The sequence below is a fragment of the Callospermophilus lateralis genome, unplaced genomic scaffold (genome assembly GCF_048772815.1).
Source record: "Callospermophilus lateralis isolate mCalLat2 unplaced genomic scaffold, mCalLat2.hap1 Scaffold_386, whole genome shotgun sequence".
Lineage (NCBI taxonomy): Eukaryota > Metazoa > Chordata > Mammalia > Rodentia > Sciuridae > Callospermophilus > Callospermophilus lateralis.
Genome location: NW_027514285.1, coordinates 808,407 through 829,978, shown reverse-complemented (window position 1 = coordinate 829,978; position 21,572 = coordinate 808,407).

Sequence of the window (21,572 nt, the reverse complement as noted above, 5' to 3'; positions counted from 1 at the left end):
CTAAAACAAACTGGAGACTCTTTCAAGTGAATGAGGAAGAACTGAAGCTGGCAATCAAAGAGGTGCCTTGTTTCCAGTTGACCCAAGGAGTCAGTTCATGAGAAGAGGTCCTTTTTTTTCCTCCACCTCTCCGAGGAAACTTGTATGGGAACCTGGAGATTATTTTCCACCTGGCCCGCCACCCACTCCATTTCCAATGCGAAGTGTCTTTGCAGGGAGAGGGTTTTCCTCTCAATCTTCCCCCAAGAGCTGGAATTCAGCCCTCTACACCTGCATTCTGAAAGTACAAGTGAGTTCCCTGAAGGGTTCCTTCCACCTGCCAATGAGCCTGTTACTCAACATCCAGAACCAATCAAGAAACCTCATACTGTTGCTCTCTCTTCAAATGTAATTTGACTTTTCTCTCATTTTTAGTTTTTAAGTAACTGCTTTTACTTCAGTAATTGACTATACTTTGGCTCCAATTGAATCTCAATGAAACTATAATTCTTAAGATAGTATTTTGTAAATAAAGATGGTTTACTTAGGAAGTTTATGAGTAAATTATTCCTATTTTGTTTTATTCCAGAGTACAGCATTTAATCTGATGAAGCCACTATTACATAAACAAGAATGGGAGTTCTAGGTACTTGTAATCTAGCTGATGGAAACATATTTGAAACTCCCAACAAAGAAGTGTATTTAGTATGACTGTAGCAAATGTGAAGTGACTTTAGGCTTAATGAAAAATTGTCACTGATTTTCAGACTGGTTGGGCATATCAGCTAGTTTCTCCATATCAGAATAACTAGAACATGGGAGGACTAAAGGAGAGAACACAACTAAACATGTCACGGAAACAGGAGATCTCAACTACAAAGAAAAATGAAGACCTCTTTTTTATATTCGTTGCTGAAAACATTACATAGCTCTTGAGATATCATATTTCCTACATTAGATTCAAGTGAGCTATGAACTCCCATTTTTACCCCATATACAGGTTGCACAATCACATTGTTTACACATCCACATTTTTACAAAATGCCATATTAGTAACTGTTGTATTCTGCTACCTTTTCTATCCTCTACTATCCCCCCTCTCCTGCCCTCCCATCTTCTCTCTCTATCCCATCTGCTGTAATTGAACGTTTGGGAATTGGAAACCACACTTTAAACTCACTCTGCTCCCCTATTTCCTTTCTGTCAAATTACTCATCATCTTCTTCTATTTCTCCTCCTCCTCCTCCTCTTCCTCCTCCTCCTTATACCTTTAATTCATTCATCATACGCTCATGCATTGGTTCATTCATTCCTTTCACCTATGGTGTTGGGGATCCAACTCAAGACCTTTGAAAGTGCACAGCCAGCACTCTAGTGCTCAGCCAAAACCCCAGCACCTGTCTTTTTGATTTTATGACTCTTTATATGAAATTCAGAATTGCATTCTGCTATGGTTCACTGATATGTGGATTGACTCAGTCCTTGTTTTCTGGGAGACTTTAGGAAAATATATATGAATTATTAGGAGATTGAAATGAAAAAACAAAGAGGAAATTCCCCAATTTCTTATTCTTAGATTCCATACTCTGACTCTGCCTACCTACTATAAAAACTTTTAAACTCTTAATCCCCATTTCTATATCATTGCCAACAAGTGAACATTCACTGCCCTACAACAAACCAGAAAACTCACATTGAACAATGTTTCCCCAGTAGAGACCAAGACACAATACTTATTAAAAAAATACCCTAGTTATGATTTAGTAGTTAAAGCTTTATTTGAGTGTTAAATGTGCTCTAATTACGTGTCTGTGTGTGTGTGTGTGTGTGTGTGTGTGTGTGTGTGTGTGTGTGTGCTCTTGTGTAAAACATGCACTGAGGAGTAAAATAAATGCAGGATTGCAACAGCCTTCTTAAAAGTAAGAAGCAGCTTTATCACATTTGAAGCCCAGTGAAGAATCTGCCTGATACTTGACCTACAATTAATTGAAATGTGAAAAATTCAGGCCTAGAAAAACAAAGCCAACATACATAATAAATCTAATCAGTCTGTCTCACCTGTTTTCAAATCAGTCCTTTAAATAAACCTAAATTGCCAGCATAAAACATCAGTTGCTCTAAACGAGTGGACGGATGTCCCCTGCCATGGGCTGTGTAAAATACATCGAGGATCCCGCCCTGATTGGTATCTAGAATGACTTCTGCCTGAACTACTACTGGAGAATAGTTGCTGATATACTGCGGTTCTTATACCAGTAAACTGGAATGAAGGTAATTTCAGGCTGCAAAGGAATAAATTGATTTTACTAACTGGTTTTTGGAAAACACTGCCATGAAAAATTATCAATATGTTCATAAAGGCATCTACATGTCTCTCCACAGGGGTTTTACTTAATGGGGGAGGGGGTGAGGTCTGGATATAACTTAACTGTCCATTAGTAGGTAGAACAATATAATGGGAATCACAGTGCCCATACCGGTTTGAACTCAATCTAGGTAACATGGATTCATCTCTGTGTAATAGGCCTGCTTCTGAAAAACACAAAGTCGGGCTCCAAAAGCAGAACGATATTTTCAGAATACCATGTTATGTTTGTAAATAGATAGACAGATAGATATACAGAAATCAAAAATCTGAAAACGGTCTGCAAGTGCACATTTCAATAACTTACAATGTCAGTAGTGGGGGATCAATAGCAGATCAAGAAGACTGTATCTGCATGTGAAATATTTCAATTTTCAAAGAGTTTTTTAAAGGGCAATGGACAAAAAATTCAAAGGGTTACAGTAAGTGTTGAGGAGTGACTTGGTAAAAGGAGCACAGAGGTGAGAAAGAATTAAGTAGAGTTCAATAGAACCAGGTATACTATCTGTACACATGACTTCATGAAAGGGCACACTTAAAGAAATCATAAGGCCTAAGGAGAGATCAGGATTAGGGGGGCTTGTAGGAAGAGCTGAAAAAAAAACAAAAGCATGCAATGGGCAGAAAATGTGGAATAAAAGGCCTCACAGTGGTAAACTGATCCATCTCTCCCTGGTAGTTCAACTGTATGAATAACAGAGAGGCCGGCTAAGTGGGAAAGTACTTGGAAACTCTATTCATACAGACAACAGAAAGTGCCACCAGAGTGAAAAAAGTAAACCTAGTAAGGCAGCTTAGCCCCATCCCCTTGGTGTTTTATGCCAGCTATCTTTCTTACTGTGCCTCTGTTCATCTACACTGGTACGTGTTAGGTCCAAAGGCAGTGACAAACATTGTTACATGTATTGATGAATCCTGCCAATTCCACAAAGCACAGCCATTTTACTTAGTGTTCTCAATACCTTCTTTTCGACTCTCATCTCGTTTGAAGAAACACTTTCAGAGGAAAGAAGTTCTCCCTAAGCCACATGTGTCCTTAAGTAAACTATGAATTGAGTGCTATTTCAAGGTGTTTGGGCTGATTCCTCCACATGGCCCGTAAAACCTAGAAAAGTGTCATGCACCAGCAGGCAGTACATCTTCACTGAGTCCTGTTCTTTGCACACCAGGGTCATCTTATTGTCCATTTAATGGTCAGAAAAACAGTGTTACAGTGAGTATCCTTCTTAGTAGTAGGACTAAAGTGTTTTGGACTCGCATGTTCAGATACGGAAAAGGCTCAGGGAAGTCCACTTGAAAGCTGGTCATTCGATACAGGTGCTGGAGAGGAAAACAAGCGACTCTCATTTGGCAACTTTTAAACAGTGATACAGCTCTGGCCGTGTAAGTGTAAATAACAACAGGTCTAATCATGCATGGTGGCCTATGAGCTGGGAACTTGCATGCTTACAAAACCAGTGATTACTTGTGCATCTTCTCCTTCGAACCTCATATGTGACTCATCAACAAGTCAAGTGTAACTTGGGAGGAAAACAATATGTTGGGATGTCCTTTTTGTACATCAAGCCATGACCTCTTTGTCTTAACATCAACAATATAATTCATGTTCAGGAGTTACATCCATTTCAGAGTGTCATATCCATCCTTCTCTTGGCTATATATTTATAAGGTCCAGCCAGCTTCCTTAGATGTTTTTAAGCCCATGAAAAGTCCAAAAAAAAAAATCTGAAAGAAGAGTTTCAAGAATTTTCAACAAATACTAGTCTAGAAATGCTGACATGAAAACCAACTAAAGTTTTCAACTCCTTCTTTTTAGGAACCTTAGCTGTGCCGTGCTTTTCAAAAATGACTTGTCATAACTGATTTGTGCCCATGTTGGCAACTCTTCTGAAATTACTTTGAAAGTAGACTAATGTGAGAGTTTCTCTTTAGAGAAAATTCAAATTACTATCGTAGGAAGTGGCAGCAGGTCTGGGGATGTTGTAGCAGCTCACTGGCAGTGACCTTGCCTAGCTTGGGGCTGGCCTGCCATGGATTTTCACCCCAAACACTTGCAAGAAAAAAAAAAAGACGGAAGGGAGAGAGAGAGTTGGAAGGGAGGGAGGCAAAGTTGGAGGGATGGAGGGAGGTAGAAAAGAAGGAAGAAGAAAAGGAGAAAAACCAGGAAGGGAGGAAGAAAGCAAGGAAGGAGGAAATAGGGAGAGTACAAGGGCAGGGAAAGGACTGAGTCACTAAAACAAAAGGCCAAAAAAAAAACCAAAAAATAAAATAAAATAAAATAAAACAAAAGGCGAGCGACACAAAGACCAATATAGGCCATGAAAGCTGCTTGAACAGTTTAGACAGCTTTAGAATTTGAGTGACAACAAAATGAATGTTATGATGACTGGATGGAATCTTCCTACTAAGCCCGCCTTGGCCTGGCCTAAACCAAATCAAGGGGTGGGTGGCATGGAGAGGAATTCTCTCTGGTGGAGTGGGAGGGACCTAAACCTGTGGCACTTGAGGATGCACTGGGTAGGGAAGGGGACAAGACTCCCCTGATGGGCAGTTGAGCACAACAAGGCTCCTGGGAGCCCTTGCTCATGGCTCCCACTGCCATACGCCCACCACCCGCCATACGCTCACACCCTGAAGGGGATCGCAGTGGTCTGCTCCGTTGCCTGGTGCAGGTTGGAGTTCCTGACCAAACACCTGAGTGTCCACAGCCTGCGTTGGCCTGCCTGGGCAGGCTGTGGTTGTGGTGGCAAGAGCCAAAGCCGTCTTGGTGTGATGGAGGAGCCAAGGGCTGCCTCTCAGCCATACTAGTGAGTGGTTCTGGAAGAAGCACCAAGGGTTGTGGCAGCATTGTCCGAAGACATGAAGCCAGGCCATCTTCCTTATGGCTTTCCTTGGGAGTTGGTGATGTGTACAGCTCTTAGATTTTTGGCTGTTCTCTCACTTTTCTGGAGATGTTCTCAGTCGGTTAGTAGCAGGCTTTACGTGGGAAGAGAAAAAAAGCTGGCTCTAAATCTTGCGGGACTTATTGAAAAAAGTGTGGACTTCTTGAAAAAGTGAGCCTTGTTGAAAAAAAACATGAAGGCTTAGCCTCATCTTTAAAGGATTGCAGGTTTGAGAAGGGTTCAAGGGAAGCACAACATCTGGAGGCAACCTACGAAAAGCTGCATTGGTCCGAATCCAGCCATGGCGTTGAAATGCTCTTTCTAGAAGAAGAGCTCAAAGCACAGAAGGCTAAACATGGTCAACAGGATGAAACGATGGCGCATCTATCAAGAAGGATACGGTCCCTCCAAGGTGAATCTGAAACCCTCAGATCACAAATAGCTGAAGCTAAAACAAACTGGAGACTCTTTCAAGTGAATGAGGAAGAACTGAAGCTGGCAATCAAAGAGGTGCCTTGTTTCCAGTTGACCCAAGGAGTCAGTTCATGAGAAGAGGTCCTTTTTTTTCCTCCACCTCTCCGAGGAAACTTGTATGGGAACCTGGAGATTATTTTCCACCTGGCCCGCCACCCACTCCATTTCCAATGCGAAGTGTCTTTGCAGGGAGAGGGTTTTCCTCTCAATCTTCCCCCAAGAGCTGGAATTCAGCCCTCTACACCTGCATTCTGAAAGTACAAGTGAGTTCCCTGAAGGGTTCCTTCCACCTGCCAATGAGCCTGTTACTCAACATCCAGAACCAATCAAGAAACCTCATACTGTTGCTCTCTCTTCAAATGTAATTTGACTTTTCTCTCATTTTTAGTTTTTAAGTAACTGCTTTTACTTCAGTAATTGACTATACTTTGGCTCCAATTGAATCTCAATGAAACTATAATTCTTAAGATAGTATTTTGTAAATAAAGATGGTTTACTTAGGAAGTTTATGAGTAAATTATTCCTATTTTGTTTTATTCCAGAGTACAGCATTTAATCTGATGAAGCCACTATTACATAAACAAGAATGGGAGTTCTAGGTACTTGTAATCTAGCTGATGGAAACATATTTGAAACTCCCAACAAAGAAGTGTATTTAGTATGACTGTAGCAAATGTGAAGTGACTTTAGGCTTAATGAAAAATTGTCACTGATTTTCAGACTGGTTGGGCATATCAGCTAGTTTCTCCATATCAGAATAACTAGAACATGGGAGGACTAAAGGAGAGAACACAACTAAACATGTCACGGAAACAGGAGATCTCAACTACAAAGAAAAATGAAGACCTCTTTTTTATATTCGTTGCTGAAAACATTACATAGCTCTTGAGATATCATATTTCCTACATTAGATTCAAGTGAGCTATGAACTCCCATTTTTACCCCATATACAGGTTGCACAATCACATTGTTTACACATCCACATTTTTACAAAATGCCATATTAGTAACTGTTGTATTCTGCTACCTTTTCTATCCTCTACTATCCCCCCTCTCCTGCCCTCCCATCTTCTCTCTCTATCCCATCTGCTGTAATTGAACGTTTGGGAATTGGAAACCACACTTTAAACTCACTCTGCTCCCCTATTTCCCTTCTGTCAAATTACTCATCATCTTCTTCTATTTCTCCTCCTCCTCCTCCTCTTCCTCCTCCTCCTTATACCTTTAATTCATTCATCATACGCTCATGCATTGGTTCATTCATTCCTTTCACCTATGGTGTTGGGGATCCAACTCAAGACCTTTGAAAGTGCACAGCCAGCACTCTAGTGCTCAGCCAAAACCCCAGCACCTGTCTTTTTGATTTTATGACTCTTTATATGAAATTCAGAATTGCATTCTGCTATGGTTCACTGATATGTGGATTGACTCAGTCCTTGTTTTCTGGGAGACTTTAGGAAAATATATATGAATTATTAGGAGATTGAAATGAAAAAACAAAGAGGAAATTCCCCAATTTCTTATTCTTAGATTCCATACTCTGACTCTGCCTACCTACTATAAAAACTTTTAAACTCTTAATCCCCATTTCTATATCATTGCCAACAAGTGAACATTCACTGCCCTACAACAAACCAGAAAACTCACATTGAACAATGTTTCCCCAGTAGAGACCAAGACACAATACTTATTAAAAAAATACCCTAGTTATGATTTAGTAGTTAAAGCTTTATTTGAGTGTTAAATGTGCTCTAATTACGTGTCTGTGTGTGTGTGTGTGTGTGTGTGTGTGTGTGTGTGTGTGTGTGCTCTTGTGTAAAACATGCACTGAGGAGTAAAATAAATGCAGGATTGCAACAGCCTTCTTAAAAGTAAGAAGCAGCTTTATCACATTTGAAGCCCAGTGAAGAATCTGCCTGATACTTGACCTACAATTAATTGAAATGTGAAAAATTCAGGCCTAGAAAAACAAAGCCAACATACATAATAAATCTAATCAGTCTGTCTCACCTGTTTTCAAATCAGTCCTTTAAATAAACCTAAATTGCCAGCATAAAACATCAGTTGCTCTAAACGAGTGGACGGATGTCCCCTGCCATGGGCTGTGTAAAATACATCGAGGATCCCGCCCTGATTGGTATCTAGAATGACTTCTGCCTGAACTACTACTGGAGAATAGTTGCTGATATACTGCGGTTCTTATACCAGTAAACTGGAATGAAGGTAATTTCAGGCTGCAAAGGAATAAATTGATTTTACTAACTGGTTTTTGGAAAACACTGCCATGAAAAATTATCAATATGTTCATAAAGGCATCTACATGTCTCTCCACAGGGGTTTTACTTAATGGGGGAGGGGGTGAGGTCTGGATATAACTTAACTGTCCATTAGTAGGTAGAACAATATAATGGGAATCACAGTGCCCATACCGGTTTGAACTCAATCTAGGTAACATGGATTCATCTCTGTGTAATAGGCCTGCTTCTGAAAAACACAAAGTCGGGCTCCAAAAGCAGAACGATATTTTCAGAATACCATGTTATGTTTGTAAATAGATAGACAGATAGATATACAGAAATCAAAAATCTGAAAACGGTCTGCAAGTGCACATTTCAATAACTTACAATGTCAGTAGTGGGGGATCAATAGCAGATCAAGAAGACTGTATCTGCATGTGAAATGTTTCAATTTTCAAAGAGTTTTTTAAAGGGCAATGGACAAAAAATTCAAAGGGTTACAGTAAGTGTTGAGGAGTGACTTGGTAAAAGGAGCACAGAGGTGAGAAAGAATTAAGTAGAGTTCAATAGAACCAGGTATACTATCTGTACACATGACTTCATGAAAGGGCACACTTAAAGAAATCATAAGGCCTAAGGAGAGATCAGGATTAGGGGGGCTTGTAGGAAGAGCTGAAAAAAAAACAAAAGCATGCAATGGGCAGAAAATGTGGAATAAAAGGCCTCACAGTGGTAAACTGATCCATCTCTCCCTGGTAGTTCAACTGTATGAATAACAGAGAGGCCGGCTAAGTGGGAAAGTACTTGGAAACTCTATTCATACAGACAACAGAAAGTGCCACCAGAGTGAAAAAAGTAAACCTAGTAAGGCAGCTTAGCCCCATCCCCTTGGTGTTTTATGCCAGCTATCTTTCTTACTGTGCCTCTGTTCATCTACACTGGTACGTGTTAGGTCCAAAGGCAGTGACAAACATTGTTACATGTATTGATGAATCCTGCCAATTCCACAAAGCACAGCCATTTTACTTAGTGTTCTCAATACCTTCTTTTCGACTCTCATCTCGTTTGAAGAAACACTTTCAGAGGAAAGAAGTTCTCCCTAAGCCACATGTGTCCTTAAGTAAACTATGAATTGAGTGCTATTTCAAGGTGTTTGGGCTGATTCCTCCACATGGCCCGTAAAACCTAGAAAAGTGTCATGCACCAGCAGGCAGTACATCTTCACTGAGTCCTGTTCTTTGCACACCAGGGTCATCTTATTGTCCATTTAATGGTCAGAAAAACAGTGTTACAGTGAGTATCCTTCTTAGTAGTAGGACTAAAGTGTTTTGGACACGCATGTTCAGATACGGAAAAGGCTCAGGGAAGTCCACTTGAAAGCTGGTCATTCGATACAGGTGCTGGAGAGGAAAACAAGCGACTCTCATTTGGCAACTTTTAAACAGTGATACAGCTCTGGCCGTGTAAGTGTAAATAACAACAGGTCTAATCATGCATGGTGGCCTATGAGCTGGGAACTTGCATGCTTACAAAACCAGTGATTACTTGTGCATCTTCTCCTTCGAACCTCATATGTGACTCATCAACAAGTCAAGTGTAACTTGGGAGGAAAACAATATGTTGGGATGTCCTTTTTGTACATCAAGCCATGACTTCTTTGTCTTAACATCAACAATATAATTCATGTTCAGGAGTTACATCCATTTCAGAGTGTCATATCCATCCTTCTCTTGGCTATATATTTATAAGGTCCAGCCAGCTTCCTTAGATGTTTTTAAGCCCATGAAAAGTCCAAAAAAAAAAATCTGAAAGAAGAGTTTCAAGAATTTTCAACAAATACTAGTCTAGAAATGCTGACATGAAAACCAACTAAAGTTTTCAACTCCTTCTTTTTAGGAACCTTAGCTGTGCCGTGCTTTTCAAAAATGACTTGTCATAACTGATTTGTGCCCATGTTGGCAACTCTTCTGAAATTACTTTGAAAGTAGACTAATGTGAGAGTTTCTCTTTAGAGAAAATTCAAATTACTTGCGTAGGAAGTGGCAGCAGGTCTGGGGATGTTGTAGCAGCTCACTGGCAGTGACCTTGCCTAGCTTGGGGCTGGCCTGCCATGGATTTTCACCCCAAACACTTGCAAGAAAAAAAAAAAGACAGAAGGGAGAGAGAAAGTTGGAAGGGAGGGAGGCAAAGTTGGAGGGATGGAGGGAGGTAGAAAAGAAGGAAGAAGAAAAGGAGAAAAACCAGGAAGGGAGGAAGAAAGCAAGGAAGGAGGAAATAGGGAGAGTACAAGGGCAGGGAAAGGACTGAGTCACTAAAACAAAAGGCCAAAAAAAAAACCAAAAAGTAAAGTAAAACAAAATAAAACAAACGGCAAGCGACACAAAGACCAATATAGGCCATGAAAGCTGTTTGAACAGTTTAGACAGCTTTAGAATTTGAGTGACAACAAAATGAATGTTATGATGACTGGATGGAATCTTCCTACTAAGCCCCGCCTTGGCCTGGCCTAAACCAAATCAAGGGGTGGGTGGCATGGAGAGGAATTCTCTCTGGCTGGAGTGGGAGGGACCTAAACCTGTGGCACTTGAGGATGCACTGGGTAGGGAAGGGGACAAGACTCCCCTGATGGGCAGTTGAGCACAACAAGGCTCCTGGGAGCCCTTGATCATGGCTCCCACTGCCATACGCCCACCACCCGCCATACGCTCACACCCTGAAGGGGATCGCAGTGGTCTGCTCCGTTGCCTGGTGCAGGTTGGAGTTCCTGACCAAACACCTGAGTGTCCACAGCCTGCGTTGGCCTGCCTGGGCAGGCTGTGGTTGTGGTGGCAAGAGCCAAAGCCGTCTTGGTGTGATGGAGGAGCCAAGGGCTGCCTCTCAGCCATACTAGTGAGTGGTTCTGGAAGAAGCACCAAGGGTTGTGGCAGCATTGTCCGAAGACATGAAGCCAGGCCATCTTCCTTATGGCTTTCCTTGGGAGTTGGTGATGTGTACAGCTCTTAGATTTTTGGCTGTTCTCTCACTTTTCTGGAGATGTTCTCAGTCGGTTAGTAGCAGGCTTTACGTGGGAAGAGAAAAAAAGCTGGCTCTAAATCTTGCGGGACTTATTGAAAAAAAGTGTGGACTTCTTGAAAAAGTGAGCCTTGTTGAAAAAAAACATGAAGGCTTAGCCTCATCTTTAAAGGATTGCAGGTTTGAGAAGGGTTCAAGGGAAGCACAACATCTGGAGGCAACCTACGAAAAGCTGCATTGGTCCGAATCCAGCCATGGCGTTGAAATGCTCTTTCTAGAAGAAGAGCTCAAAGCACAGAAGGCTAAACATGGTCAACAGGATGAAACGATGGCGCATCTATCAAGAAGGATACGGTCCCTCCAAGGTGAATCTGAAACCCTCAGATCACAAATAGCTGAAGCTAAAACAAACTGGAGACTCTTTCAAGTGAATGAGGAACAACTGAAGCTGGCAATCAAAGAGGTGCCTTGTTTCCAGTTGACCCAAGGAGTCAGTTCATGAGAAGAGGTCCTTTTTTTTCCTCCACCTCTCCGAGGAAACTTGTATGGGAACCTGGAGATTATTTTCCACCTGGCCCGCCACCCACTCCATTTCCAATGCGAAGTGTCTTTGCAGGGAGAGGGTTTTCCTCTCAATCTTCCCCCAAGAGCTGGAATTCAGCCCTCTACACCTGCATTCTGAAAGTACAAGTGAGTTCCCTGAAGGGTTCCTTCCACCTGCCAATGAGCCTGTTACTCAACATCCAGAACCAATCAAGAAACCTCATACTGTTGCTCTCTCTTCAAATGTAATTTGACTTTTCTCTCATTTTTAGTTTTTAAGTAACTGCTTTTACTTCAGTAATTGACTATACTTTGGCTCCAATTGAATCTCAATGAAACTATAATTCTTAAGATAGTATTTTGTAAATAAAGATGGTTTACATAGGAAGTTTATGAGTAAATTATTCCTATTTTGTTTTATTCCAGAGTACAGCATTTAATCTGATGAAGCCACTATTACATAAACAAGAATGGGAGTTCTAGGTACTTGTAATCTAGCTGATGGAAACATATTTGAAACTCCCAACAAAGAAGTGTATTTAGTATGACTGTAGCAAATGTGAAGTGACTTTAGGCTTAATGAAAAATTGTCACTGATTTTCAGACTGGTTGGGCATATCAGCTAGTTTCTCCATATCAGAATAACTAGAGCATGGGAGGACTAAAGGAGAGAACACAACTAAACATGTCACGGAAACAGGAGATCTCAACTACAAAGAAAAATGAAGACCTCTTTTTTATATTCGTTGCTGAAAACATTACATAGCTCTTGAGATATCATATTTCCTACATTAGATTCAAGTGAGCTATGAACTCCCATTTTTACCCCATATACAGGTTGCACAATCACATTGTTTACACATCCACATTTTTACAAAATGCCATATTAGTAACTGTTGTATTCTGCTACCTTTTCTATCCTCTACTATCCCCCCTCTCCTGCCCTCCCATCTTCTCTCTCTATCCCATCTGCTGTAATTTAACGTTTGGGAATTGGAAACCACACTTTAAACTCACTCTGCTCCCCTATTTCCCTTCTGTCAAATTACTCATCATCTTCTTCTATTTCTCCTCCTCCTCCTCCTCTTCCTCCTCCTCCTTATACCTTTAATTCATTCATCATACGCTCATGCATTGGTTCATTCATTCCTTTCACCTATGGTGTTGGGGATCCAACTCAAGACCTTTGAAAGTGCACAGCCAGCACTCTAGTGCTCAGCCAAAACCCCAGCACCTGTCTTTTTGATTTTATGACTCTTTATATGAAATTCAGAATTGCATTCTGCTATGGTTCACTGATATGTGGATTGACTCAGTCCTTGTTTTCTGGGAGACTTTAGGAAAATATATATGAATTATTAGGAGATTGAAATGAAAAAACAAAGAGGAAATTCCCCAATTTCTTATTCTTAGATTCCATACTCTGACTCTGCCTACCTACTATAAAAACTTTTAAACTCTTAATCCCCATTTCTATATCATTGCCAACAAGTGAACATTCACTGCCCTACAACAAACCAGAAAACTCACATTGAACAATGTTTCCCCAGTAGAGACCAAGACACAATACTTATTAAAAAAATACCCTAGTTATGATTTAGTAGTTAAAGCTTTATTTGAGTGTTAAATGTGCTCTAATTACGTGTCTGTGTGTGTGTGTGTGTGTGTGTGTGTGTGTGTGCTCTTGTGTAAAACATGCACTGAGGAGTAAAATAAATGCAGGATTGCAACAGCCTTCTTAAAAGTAAGAAGCAGCTTTATCACATTTGAAGCCCAGTGAAGAATCTGCCTGATACTTGACCTACAATTAATTGAAATGTGAAAAATTCAGGCCTAGAAAAACAAAGCCAACATACATAATAAATCTAATCAGTCTGTCTCACCTGTTTTCAAATCAGTCCTTTAAATAAACCTAAATTGCCAGCATAAAACATCAGTTGCTCTAAACGAGTGGACGGATGTCCCCTGCCATGGGCTGTGTATAATACATGGAGGATCCCGCCCTGATTGGTATCTAGAATGACTTCTGCCTGAACTACTACTGGAGAATAGTTGCTGATATACTGCGGTTCTTATACCAGTAAACTGGAATGAAGGTAATTTCAGGCTGCAAAGGAATAAATTGATTTTACTAACTGGTTTTTGGAAAACACTGCCATGAAAAATTATCAATATGTTCATAAAGGCATCTACATGTCTCTCCACAGGGGTTTTACTTAATGGGGGAGGGGGTGAGGTCTGGATATAACTTAACTGTCCATTAGTAGGTAGAACAATATAATGGGAATCACAGTGCCCATACCGGTTTGAACTCAATCTAGGTAACATGGATTCATCTCTGTGTAATAGGCCTGCTTCTGAAAAACACAAAGTCGGGCTCCAAAAGCAGAACGATGTTTTCAGAATACCATGTTATGTTTGTAAATAGATAGACAGATAGATATACAGAAATCAAAAATCTGAAAACGGTCTGCAAGTGCACATTTCAATAACTTACAATGTCAGTAGTGGGGGATCAATAGCAGATCAAGAAGACTGTATCTGCATGCGAAATGTTTCAATTTTCAAAGAGTTTTTTAAAGGGCAATGGACAAAAAATTCAAAGGGTTACAGTAAGTGTTGAGGAGTGACTTGGTAAAAGGAGCACAGAGGTGAGAAAGAATTAAGTAGAGTTCAATAGAACCAGGTATACTATCTGTACACATGACTTCATGAAAGGGCACACTTAAAGAAATCATAAGGCCTAAGGAGAGATCAGGATTAGGGGGGCTTGTAGGAAGAGCTGAAAAAAAACAAAAGCATGCAATGGGCAGAAAATGTGGAATAAAAGGCCTCACAGTGGTAAACTGATCCATCTCTCCCTGGTAGTTCAACTGTATGAATAACAGAGAGGCCGGCTAAGTGGGAAAGTACTTGGAAACTCTATTCATACAGACAACAGAAAGTGCCACCAGAGTGAAAAAAGTAAACCTAGTAAGGCAGCTTAGCCCCATCCCCTTGGTGTTTTATGCCAGCTATCTTTCTTACTGTGCCTCTGTTCATCTACACTGGTACGTGTTAGGTCCAAAGGCAGTGACAAACATTGTTACATGTATTGATGAATCCTGCCAATTCCACAAAGCACAGCCATTTTACTTAGTGTTCTCAATACCTTCTTTTCGACTCTCATCTCGTTTGAAGAAACACTTTCAGAGGAAAGAAGTTCTCCCTAAGCCACATGTGTCCTTAAGTAAACTATGAATTGAGTGCTATTTCAAGGTGTTTGGGCTGATTCCTCCACATGGCCCGTAAAACCTAGAAAAGTGTCATGCACCAGCAGGCAGTACATCTTCACTGAGTCCTGTTCTTTGCACACCAGGGTCATCTTATTGTCCATTTAATGGTCAGAAAAACAGTGTTACAGTGAGTATCCTTCTTAGTAGTAGGACTAAAGTGTTTTGGACTCGCATGTTCAGATACGGAAAAGGCTCAGGGAAGTCCACTTGAAAGCTGGTCATTCGATACAGGTGCTGGAGAGGAAAACAAGCGACTCTCATTTGGCAACTTTTAAACTGTGATACAGCTCTGGCCGTGTAAGTGTAAATAACAACAGGTCTAATCATGCATGGTGGCCTATGAGCTGGGAACTTGCATGCTTACAAAACCAGTGATTACTTGTGCATCTTCTCCTTCGAACCTCATATGTGACTCATCAACAAGTCAAGTGTAACTTGGGAGGAAAACAATATGTTGGGATGTCCTTTTTGTACATCAAGCCATGACTTCTTTGTCTTAACATCAACAATATAATTCATGTTCAGGAGTTACATCCATTTCAGAGTGTCATATCCATCCTTCTCTTGGCTATATATTTATAAGGTCCAGCCAGCTTCCTTAGATGTTTTTAAGCCCATGTAAAGTCCAAAAAAAAAAAAATCTGAAAGAAGAGTTTCAAGAATTTTCAACAAATACTAGTCTAGAAATGCTGACATGAAAACCAACTAAAGTTTTCAACTCCTTCTTTTTAGGAACCTTAGCTGTGCCGTGCTTTTCAAAAATGACTTGTCATAACTGATTTGTGCCCATGTTGGCAACTCTTCTGAAATTACTTTGAAAGTAGACTAATGTGAGAGTTTCTCTTTAGAGAAAATTCAAATTACTTGCGTAGGAAGTGGCAGCAGGTCTGGGGATGTTGTAGCAGCTCACTGGCAGTGACCTTGCCTAGCTTGGGGCTGGCCTGCCATGGATTTTCACCCCAAACACTTGCAAGAAAAAAAAAAAAGACAGAAGGGAGAGAGAAAGTTGGAAGGGAGGGAGGCAAAGTTGGAGGGATGGAGGGAGGTAGAAAAGAAGGAAGAAGAAAAGGAGAAAAACCAGGAAGGGAGGAAGAAAGCAAGGAAGGAGGAAATAGGGAGAGTACAAGGGCAGGGAAAGGACTGAGTCACTAAAACAAAAGGCCAAAAAAAAAAACCAAAAAGTAAAGTAAAACAAAATAAAACAAACGGCAAGTGACACAAAGACCAATATAGGCCATGAAAGCTGTTTGAACAGTTTAGACAGCTTTAGAATTTGAGTGACAACAAAATGAATGTTATGATGACTGGATGGAATCTTCCTACTAAGCCCCGCCTTGGCCTGGCCTAAACCAAATCAAGGGGTGGGTGGCATGGAGAGGAATTCTCTCTGGCTGGAGTGGGAGGGACCTAAACCTGTGGCACTTGAGGATGCACTGGGTAGGGAAGGGGACAAGACTCCCCTGATGGGCAGTTGAGCACAACAAGGCTCCTGGGAGCCCTTGATCATGGCTCCCACCGCCATACGCCCACCACCCGCCATACGCTCACACCCTGAAGGGGATCGCAGTGGTCTGCTCCGTTGCCTGGTGCAGGTTGGAGTTCCTGACCAAACACCTGAGTGTCCACAGCCTGCGTTGGCCTGCCTGGGCAGGCTGTGGTTGTGGTGGCAAGAGCCAAAGCCGTCTTGGTGTGATGGAGGAGCCAAGGGCTGCCTCTCAGCCATACTAGTGAGTGGTTCTGGAAGAAGCACCAAGGGTTGTGGCAGCATTGTCCGAAGACATGAAGCCAGGCCATCTTCCTTATGGCTTTCCTTGGGAGTTGGTGATGTGTACAGCTCTTAGATTTTTGGCTGTTCTCTCACTTTTCTGGAGATGTTCTCAGTCGGTTAGTAGCAGGCTTTACGTGGGAAGAGAAAAAAAGCTGGCTCTAAATCTTGCGGGACTTATTGAAAACAAGTGTGGACTTCTTGAAAAAGTGAGCCTTGTTGAAAAAAAACATGAAGGCTTAGCCTCATCTTTAAAGGATTGCAGGTTTGAGAAGGGTTCAAGGGAAGCACAACATCTGGAGGCAACCTACGAAAAGCTGCATTGGTCCGAATCCAGCCATGGCGTTGAAATGCTCTTTCTAGAAGAAGAGCTCAAAGCACAGAAGGCTAAACATGGTCAACAGGATGAAACGATGGCGCATCTATCAAGAAGGATACGGTCCCTCCAAGGTGAATCTGAAACCCTCAGATCACAAATAGCTGAAGCTAAAACAAACTGGAGACTCTTTCAAGTGAATGAGGAACAACTGAAGCTGGCAATCAAAGAGGTGCCTTGTTTCCAGTTGACCCAAGGAGTCAGTTCATGAGAAGAGGTCCTTTTTTTTCCTCCACCTCTCCGAGGAAACTTGTATGGGAACCTGGAGATTATTTTCCACCTGGCCCGCCACCCACTCCATTTCCAATGCGAAGTGTCTTTGCAGGGAGAGGGTTTTCCTCTCAATCTTCCCCCAAGAGCTGGAATTCAGCCCTCTACACCTGCATTCTGAAAGTACAAGTGAGTTCCCTGAAGGGTTCCTTCCACCTGCCAATGAGCCTGTTACTCAACATCCAGAACCAATCAAGAAACCTCATACTGTTGCTCTCTCTTCAAATGTAATTTGACTTTTCTCTCATTTTTAGTTTTTAAGTAACTGCTTTTACTTCAGTAATTGACTATACTTTGGCTCCAATTGAATCTCAATGAAACTATAATTCTTAAGATAGTATTTTGTAAATAAAGATGGTTTACATAGGAAGTTTATGAGTAAATTATTCCTATTTTGTTTTATTCCAGAGTACAGCATTTAATCTGATGAAGCCACTATTACATAAACAAGAATGGGAGTTCTAGGTACTTGTAATCTAGCTGATGGAAACATATTTGAAACTCCCAACAAAGAAGTGTATTTAGTATGACTGTAGCAAATGTGAAGTGACTTTAGGCTTAATGAAAAATTGTCACTGATTTTCAGACTGGTTGGGCATATCAGCTAGTTTCTCCATATCTGAATAACTATGAGCATGGGAGGACTAAAGGAGAGAACACAACTAAACATGTCACGGAAACAGGAGATCTCAACTACAAAGAAAAATGAAGACCTCTTTTTTATATTCGTTGCTGAAAACATTACATAGCTCTTGAGATATCATATTTCCTACATTAGATTCAAGTGAGCTATGAACTCCCATTTTTACCCCATATACAGGTTGCACAATCACATTGTTTACACATCCACATTTTTACAAAATGCCATATTAGTAACTGTTGTATTCTGCTACCTTTTCTATCCTCTACTATCCCCCCTCTCCTGCCCTCCCATCTTCTCTCTCTATCCCATCTGCTGTAATTGAACGTTTGGGAATTGGAAACCACACTTTAAACTCACTCTGCTCCCCTATTTCCCTTCTGTCAAATTACTCATCATCTTCTTCTATTTCTCCTCCTACTCCTCCTCCTCTTCCTCCTCCTCCTTATACCTTTAATTCATTCATCATACGCTCATGCATTGGTTCATTCATTCCTTTCACCTATGGTGTTGGGGATCCAACTCAAGACCTTTGAAAGTGCACAGCCAGCACTCTAGTGCTCAGCCAAAACCCCAGCACCTGTCTTTTTGATTTTATGACTCTTTATATGAAATTCAGAATTGCATTCTGCTATGGTTCACTGATATGTGGATTGACTCAGTCCTTGTTTTCTGGGAGACTTTAGGAAAATATATATGAATTATTAGGAGATTGAAATGAAAAAACAAAGAGGAAATTAACCAATTTCTTATTCTTAGATTCCATACTCTGACTCTGCCTACCTACTATAAAAACTTTTAAACTCTTAATCCCCATTTCTATATCATTGCCAACAAGTGAACATTCACTGCCCTACAACAAACCAGAAAACTCACATTGAACAATGTTTCCCCAGTAGAGACCAAGACACAATACTTATTAAAAAAATACCCTAGTTATGTGTAAAACATGCACTGAGGAGTAAAATAAATGCAGGATTGCAACAGCCTTCTTAAAAGTAAGAAGCAGCTTTATCACATTTGAAGCCCAGTGAAGAATCTGCCTGATACTTGACCTACAATTAATTGAAATGTGAAAAATTCAGGCCTAGAAAAACAAAGCCAACATACATAATAAATCTAATCAGTCTGTCTCACCTGTTTTCAAATCAGTCCTTTAAATAAACCTAAATTGCCAGCATAAAACATCAGTTGCTCTAAACGAGTGGACGGATGTCCCCTGCCATGGGCTGTGTATAATACATGGAGGATCCCGCCCTGATTGGTATCTAGAATGACTTCTGCCTGAACTACTACTGGAGAATAGTTGCTGATATACTGCGGTTCTTATCCCAGTAAACTGGAATGAAGGTAATTTCAGGCTGCAAAGGAATAAATTGATTTTACTAACTGGTTTTTGGAAAACACTGCCATGAAAAATTATCAATATGTTCATAAAGGCATCTACATGTCTCTCCACAGGGGTTTTACTTAATGGGGGAGGGGGTGAGGTCTGGATATAACTTAACTGTCCATTAGTAGGTAGAACAATATAATGGGAATCACAGTGCCCATACCGGTTTGAACTCATCTAGGTAACATGGATTCATCTCTGTGTAATAGGCCTGCTTCTGAAAAACACAAAGTCGGGCTCCAAAAGCAGAACGATATTTTCAGAATACCATGTTATGTTTGTAAATAGATAGACAGATAGATATACAGAAATCAAAAATCTGAAAACGGTCTGCAAGTGCACATTTCAATAACTTACAATGTCAGTAGTGGGGGATCAATAGCAGATCAAGGAGACTGTATCTGCATGTGAAATGTTTCAATTTTCAAAGAGTTTTTTAAAGGGCAATGGACAAAAAATTCAAAGGGTTACAGTAAGTGTTGAGGAGTGACTTGGTAAAAGGAGCACAGAGGTGAGAAAGAATTAAGTAGAGTTCAATAGAACCAGGTATACTATCTGTACACATGACTTCATGAAAGGGCACACTTAAAGAAATCATAAGGCCTAAGGAGAGATCAGGATTAGGGGGGCTTGTAGGAAGAGCTGAAAAAAAAACAAAAGCAGGCAATGGGCAGAAAATGTGGAATAAAAGGCCTCACAGTGGTAAACTGATCCATCTCTCCCTGGTAGTTCAACTGTATGAATAACAGAGAGGCCGGCTAAGTGGGAAAGTACTTGGAAACTCTATTCATACAGACAACAGAAAGTGCCACCAGAGTGAAAAAAGTAAACCTAGTAAGGCAGCTTAGCCCCATCCCCTTGGTGTTTTATGCCAGCTATCTTTCTTACTGTGCCTCTGTTCATCTACACTGGTACGTGTTAGGTCCAAAGGCAGTGACAAACATTGTTACATGTATTGATGAATCCTGCCAATTCCACAAAGCACAGCCATTTTACTTAGTGTTCTCAATACCTTCTTTTCGACTCTCATCTCGTTTGAAGAAACACTTTCAGAGGAAAGAAGTTCTCCCTAAGCCACATGTGTCCTTAAGTAAACTATGAATTGAGTGCTATTTCAAGGTGTTTGGGCTGATTCCTCCACATGGCCCGTAAAACCTAGAAAAGTGTCATGCACCAGCAGGCAGTACATCTTCACTGAGTCTTGTTCTTTGCACACCAGGGTCATCTTATTGTCCATTTAATGGTCAGAAAAACAGTGTTACAGTGAGTATCCTTCTTAGTAGTAGGACTAAAGTGTTTTGGACTCGCATGTTCAGATACGGAAAAGGCTCAGGGAAGTCCACTTGAAAGCTGGTCATTCGATACAGGTGCTGGAGAGGAAAACAAGCGACTCTCATTTGGCAACTTTTAAACAGTGATACAGCTCTGGCCGTGTAAGTGTAAATAACAACAGGTCTAATCATGCATGGTGGCCTATGAGCTGGGAACTTGCATGCTTACAAAACCAGTGATTACTTGTGCATCTTCTCCTTCGAACCTCATATGTGACTCATCAACAAGTCAAGTGTAACTTGGGAGGAAAACAATATGTTGGGATGTCCTTTTTGTACATCAAGCCATGACTTCTTTGTCTTAACATCAACAATATAATTCATGTTCAGGAGTTACATCCATTTCAGAGTGTCATATCCATCCTTCTCTTGGCTATATATTTATAAGGTCCAGCCAGCTTCCTTAGATGTTTTTAAGCCCATGTAAAGTCCAAAAAAAAAAATCTGAAAGAAGAGTTTCAAGAATTTTCAACAAATACTAGTCTAGAAATGCTGACATGAAAACCAACTAAAGTTTTCAACTCCTTCTTTTTAGGAACCTTAGCTGTGCCGTGCTTTTCAAAAATGACTTGTCATAACTGATTTGTGCCCATGTTGGCAACTCTTCTGAAATTACTTTGAAAGTAGACTAATGTGAGAGTTTCTCTTTAGAGAAAATTCAAATTACTTGCGTAGGAAGTGGCAGCAGGTCTGGGGATGTTGTAGCAGCTCACTGGCAGTGACCTTGCCTAGCTTGGGGCTGGCCTGCCATGGATTTTCACCCCAAACACTTGCAAGAAAAAAAAAAAAGACAGAAGTAAGAGAGAAAGTTGGAAGGGAGGGAGGCAAAGTTGGAGGGATGGAGGGAGGTAGAAAAGAAGGAAGAAGAAAAGGAGAAAAACCAGGAAGGGAGGAAGAAAGCAAGGAAGGAGGAAATAGGGAGAGTACAAGGGCAGGGAAAGGACTGAGTCACTAAAACAAAAGGCCAAAAAAAAAAACCAAAAAGTAAAGTAAAACAAAATAAAACAAACGGCAAGCGACACAAAGACCAA